Here is a 6,000-nt window from a genome sequence, read left to right on the forward strand (position 1 = left end):
GCTGGTGAGAAGACGTCAAAGACTAGACTAGGTGCCGGACGCGGCTTTTCATTTGCTTTCCGCAGTTGGCTTGTTCCTCTTCGTTTGGAGTTTTATTGAAGTTGTTGCCGTCTTTGGCTTGCTGTTCTTCGGCTTTTCGCTCTCCTGCCTCGGTTTCTCTTGTGCAAGGCCTCACGAGGGGGAGAGTCGAGCGCCCTCGCGAGTGTTCCTATCCTAGTCACTCAAAGAGTTCGCGACCTGGGCCCCTTACAGGAGCACCCCTCCAGTCCGTGCCCCACGGGCACCGCGACACAAACAAAGGGCCTGGGTCGGTCGCCCCCCCCCCACGGTCGGGGCCGGGAACTATCCACGCTCGGGCACATAGCCGGAAGGTACAGTAACGAAAGCAAAACGATGATTAACAAGCAATAACCCAAACACGCCCCGCGGGGCTCCGCACTATTGTCTTTGTTACGCAGGAAAAAGGGAAAAGGAAGAACAAATCCGGCGCGGCTCGCCTCACACCGGCCCGCAGGGAAGGCCCGAGCTGCCTCCGGAGCTCAGGCAGACTCCCTCTCGCGCTTCACCAGGGCGCGGCGGTGGGCGGACACGTTGCCACCCCCCAAGCAGATACGACGACGTGGAGGCTGATCGCGGCCACAGCTAGAGGAGTCGCCGCCTGAAGAAGAACCGGAGAAGCTTGGGGAACCCCGAACGCCGCCAGCCGTGCGAGCGCTGCTCTCTCCATCATCACCGAAGCTGGGTTCCCAGCCGCGGTCGTCACCCTCGGGGCAACACCCCGCGCGGCGACCATCTTCCCCAAACACCCTCACATAGAGGGTGGCGTCGCCGTCGAACTTGAAGTGTAGGGTGCACCGACGGCTCAGGCCACGCGCGCGGGCAAACGTCTGCCAACCGCGGGCCAGGGACAGGCTCCCGGCCGCGGAGACCTCCAGAGAGACCCATGAGGCCCGGCTGTAGCAGCCGTCGTCCTGGAGCCTAAGGCCGCCCGGGAGCTCGCCGAGGAGGAAGCGAGGAAGCGGAAGCCGGGTGCTAGCCGGCTCCGCCGACCACACGATGAACTCCGGCAGCACTTCAGCAGCACGAACGCGCGGCCTGGGGGGCGTGCAGCCGGAGCGCGCCCCCCGGCTGCAGCAATCCGCCCGTCGCCGTGCTGAAGATCACCTCCACGGCCGCGGAGAGCCACCGTGGTGGCCACAGGATGCTTGCAAGGGCGCCCTCGGTCGCGCTTGGGTGGGGGAGAGGCGGGCTCAACCCGGCAAGCCTTCCCCTTCTCGGCGGCTGAGAACCTCCTCGATGGGGCCATGAAGAAAAAGGAGAAGCAAGGGGGGATGAACTGGAAGGATGCACGACATTCCGTACTTATAGCCGGCGGAGGCCAACCGCCGACCTCCATGATCGCAGGTAATCATGACCCATTTTGCATGCAGGGACTTGTCCAATCCGTGCAGTTGCCGAGGCGCCGTGGGGAAGTGGAGACGCCCACGTCCAATCAACCGCCACGCGGCGCCCAAGGCCACAGGCTGTTAGGGCCCACGGCGCTTCGCTCTTGCCCTTCCGTCTCCCTGCATGGCCAAGTCCGGGCACGCCTTGGGCCCGGGGGCTACTGTCAGCGTTCTGGGAACGGGGGTCCCCAGACTTGCCTGCCTGCGGCGTGGCTCAAAGGGGGGCCCAGCACGGCCCATCTTCACCAACACAAACTCAAGACCCTCGCAAGGGGCCAAGCCTCGCGGGGCGGGCGACACGGAGCTTCCTCAGGCACGGCCTTGTCAGGCTGGCTCATGAGGAGGTGGAGAGATCAAGGCGGGGTACCTCGCGAGGTGTCCGTGACGCAAGCCATGATGACTCAGGGCGCCAGGCGGGTGCTAGCCCGCGCAGCGTCCTCCTTTCCTCTTTGGTGCAAAGGGGGCAAGCGCAACCGCGGAGTATCGAGGCATCAGGCAAAGGTTGCCATTTCGGTGCAACGAGACCAAGACCAGGAGGACTACGAGACGGAGGTCACCATGGGGCCCAAGACGGCGTCATCACCAGAGCTTTGCGCAGGCGAAGACTACTTTTGTCAGGATAGTTGATACTTGCTGTCCCCCTTCAAATTAGCTCGCCATTGTTGGCTCCCTTCCCGCTCAATATTTGGGGAGAGGACCAGGGCTACTATAAATAGGATCGGCCACCCACGTAGCAAAGGGTTCGGCTCAGTCTCCTCCAAGGGCTCGACAAGTAGAGAGGTGGTAAGCAGAGAGAGAGAGAGAGAGAGAGAGATAGAGAAAGGTGGCTGAACTCCTCCCAGCAGTTCATCGCCCCAGCCAAGAATAGTCCCTCGCGAGGCTGTTCTTCCTTGTACTGTCCATCATCATCAGCCCAAGAGGCAATCCACCACACCACACACTGGAGTAGGATATTACACCACAACGGTGGCCTGAACCAGTATAAACCCCGTGTCCCTTGTGTTGTTCTTTTCGTAGCTTTGATCCTAGCGTGGCAGAGGGGTGCAGGAAGGTAGGAGGCGAAATCTCCGCGCACACCCCAGTGTTCGAACCTCAAGGGTCTGCCGGAACCCGAAATCCGACATCACTAAGTGACTGCGTGTTCTGTTTGGCTTCATAATATCTTCCTACCTGATCCAAACTACCTAGCTGCTATAGGTCATTGTGCTTTCACTTCATTGAATACTTGACTATGGTTTGCCTAGTGTAGTCTACCTTCCGCTGCATGGTAATAGGTCTATTTCTATCGTTTGTCTTCGAAACTTCCACGTTCTGAAGACTTTCATAAAAATCGCCTATTCACCCCTCCTCTACTCGATATAACGCACTTTCAGTACTCTATTAAAAGGAGGCATTAATATCCCTTAGTTTCCACTACGACCCCGCTGCCACGGGAGGGTAGGACAAAAGATGTCATGCAAGTTCTTTTCCATAAGCACGTATGACTATATTCGGAATACATGCCTACATTACATTGATGAATTGGAGCTAGTTCTGTGTCACCCTAGGTTATGACTGTTACATGATGAACTGCATCCGGCATAATTCTCCATCACTGATCCATTGCCTACGAGCTTTCCATATATTGTTCTTCGCTTATTTACTTTTCCGTTGCTATTGTTACAATCACTACAAAATACCAAAAACATTACTTTTGTTATCATTGCCATTTGCTACCGTTACCACTACTATCATATTACTTTGCTACTAAATACTTTGTTGTTGATATTAAGTTTCCAGGTGTGGTTGAATTGACAACTCAGCTGCTAATACTTGAGAATATTCTTTGGATCCCCTTGTGTCGAATCAATAAATTTGGGTTGAATACTCTACCCTCGAAAACTGTTGCGATCCCCTATACTTGTGGGTTATCAAGACTATTTTCTGGCGCCGTTGCCGGGGAGCATACCTCTATTCTTTGAGTCACTTGGGATTTATATCTGATTATCATTATGAAGAACTTGAGAGATCCAAAAACCAAGATTTATCCCTCAATTACGAGGGGGGGGGGGTAAGGAACTGCCATCTAGCTCTGCACTTGATTCACCTTCTGTTTTGAGTAAGCTTGCGACACCTAAACCTGCTTCTGCTATTCATTCTGATATGTCGCATGTTATTGATGATGCCACTTCTGCTATGCATGATACTTATTATGAAACTACTTCTATGCTTGATACTACTATGCCACTTGGTGAATTTCTTGACGAACAACTTGCTAGGGTTAGAGAGAATGAAATTATTGAAACTGATAATATTGATGAAAGTGATGATGAAGACTCTCCCCCTAATAAATATGAATTGCCTGTTGTTCCTGAGGGTTATGTTCTGGATGAAGAATCTGCTAGAGCTATTCTTGCTTGCAATGATAGATATGATTTAAAGAGGTTATTAGCTAAGTGGAAGTAGCAATCCCTTAATGCTAGAATGAAACCTGACCCTGCTTTTGCTACTTCACCTATCTGTGTTACTAATAAGGATTATGAATTCTTTATTAATCCTGATATAATTACTTCGGTTGAATCCGATCCTTTTTATGGCTATGAATCTGAAACTGTTGTGGCGCATCTTACTAAATTAAATGATATAGCCACCCTGTTCACTAATGATGAGAGAACTCGCTACTTTTATATCCTTAAAATATTTCCGTTCTCATTAAAGGGTGATGCTAAGATATGGTTTAATTCTCTTGATCCTGGTTGTGTGTGTAGTCCCTAGGATATGATTTATTACTTCTCTGCTTATTTCCCTGCTCATAAGAAACAAGCTGCTTTAAGGGATATACATAATTTTGTGCAACTTGAAGAAGAGAGTCTCCCACAAGCTTGGGGGAGGCTTCTCCAATTACTTAATGCTTTGCCTGATCATCCTCATAAAAAAATGAAATACTTGATATCTTTTATAATGGACTAACTGATGCTTCCAGAGATTACCTGGATAGTTGTGCTGGTTCTGTTTTCAGGGAAAGAACACCGGATGAAGCTGAAATTCTATTGAATAATATGTTGACAAATGAAAATAATTGGACACTTCCTGAGCCTATTCCTAAACCAACTCCGAAGAAGAGAGGTGTTCTATTTCTCAGTCCTGAAGATATGCAAGAGGCAAAGAAATCCATGAAAGAAAAGGGTATTAAAGCTGAAGATGTTAATAATTTACCTCCTATTGAAGAAATACATGGTCTTAATTTACCGCCCGTTGAAGAAATGCATAATTTTAATCCATCTCCTATTGAAGAAATACATGGTCTTGATAACCCGACACAGGTAGTAAAGGTAAATTCTCTCTATAGATAGGATAAAGCTGAAATCCCATTTAGACTAAGTTTGCTAGCCCATGCTTAGAAGAGTTTGATAAATTTATGGTTAAGAAAGAAGACTTCAATGCTTATTTTGGTAGAGAATTAAAATGAAGTGCTGGTATGCTTGAACACTTGGGTGACTATATGGTTAACGTCAAAGGTGAACTTAAACTTATTAGTAAACATGCTTCTATGGTTACCACTCAAGTAGAACAGGTACTTAAAGCTCAAAATGATTTGCTCAATGAATTGAATAATAAGAATAATGATTATGCTGTTAGAGTGGCTACTAGAACTGGTAAAATGAATCAGAACCTTTGTATCCTGAAGGCCACCCTAAGAGAATTGAGCAAGATTCTCATAGAAATAATATAGATGCACCTAGTCCTTCTAAAAGGAAGATAAAGAAAAATGATAGGACTTTGCATGCTTCTAGTGAACCTGTTGCTGAAACACCTGAGAATCCAAATGATATTTCTATTTCTGATGCTGAAACACAATCTGGTAATGAACCTGAAACTAGTAATAATGTTAATGACAATGTTCATGATGATGCTCAACCTAGCAATGATAATGATATAGAAATTGAACCTGCTGTTGATCTTGATAACCCACAATCAAAGAATCAATGTTATGATAAGAAGACTTTGTTGCTAGGAAACACGGAAAGGAAAGAGAGCCTTGGGTTCAGAAACCCATGTCTTTTCCTCCCAAACCATCCAAGAAAAAGGATGATGAGGATTTTGAGCGCTTTGCTGAAATGATTAGACCTATCTTTTTGCGTATGCGATTAACTGATATGCTCAAAATGAATCCTTATGCTAAGTACATGAAAGAAATTGTTACTAATAAAAGAAAGATACTGGAAGCTGAAATCTCCACCATGCTTGCTAATTATACTTTTAAGGGTGGAATACCAAAGAAACTTGGAGATCCAGGAGTACCCACTATACCATGCTCCATTAAAAGAAACTATGTTAAAACTGCTTTATGTGATCTTGCAGCCGGTGTTAGTGTTATGCCTCTCTCTTTATATCATAGACTTGACTTGAATAAGTTGACACCTACTGAAATATCTTTGCAAATGGCTGATGAATCAACTGCTATACCTGTCGGTATTTATGAGGATGTGCTTGTTGTGGTTGCAAACATTACTATTTTAACGGACTTTGTTATTCTTGATATCCCCGAGGACGATAGTATGTCTATTATTCTTGG

The sequence above is a fragment of the Triticum aestivum genome, chromosome 7A (assembly GCF_018294505.1).
Source record: "Triticum aestivum cultivar Chinese Spring chromosome 7A, IWGSC CS RefSeq v2.1, whole genome shotgun sequence".
Taxonomy (NCBI): Eukaryota; Viridiplantae; Streptophyta; class Magnoliopsida; order Poales; family Poaceae; genus Triticum; species Triticum aestivum.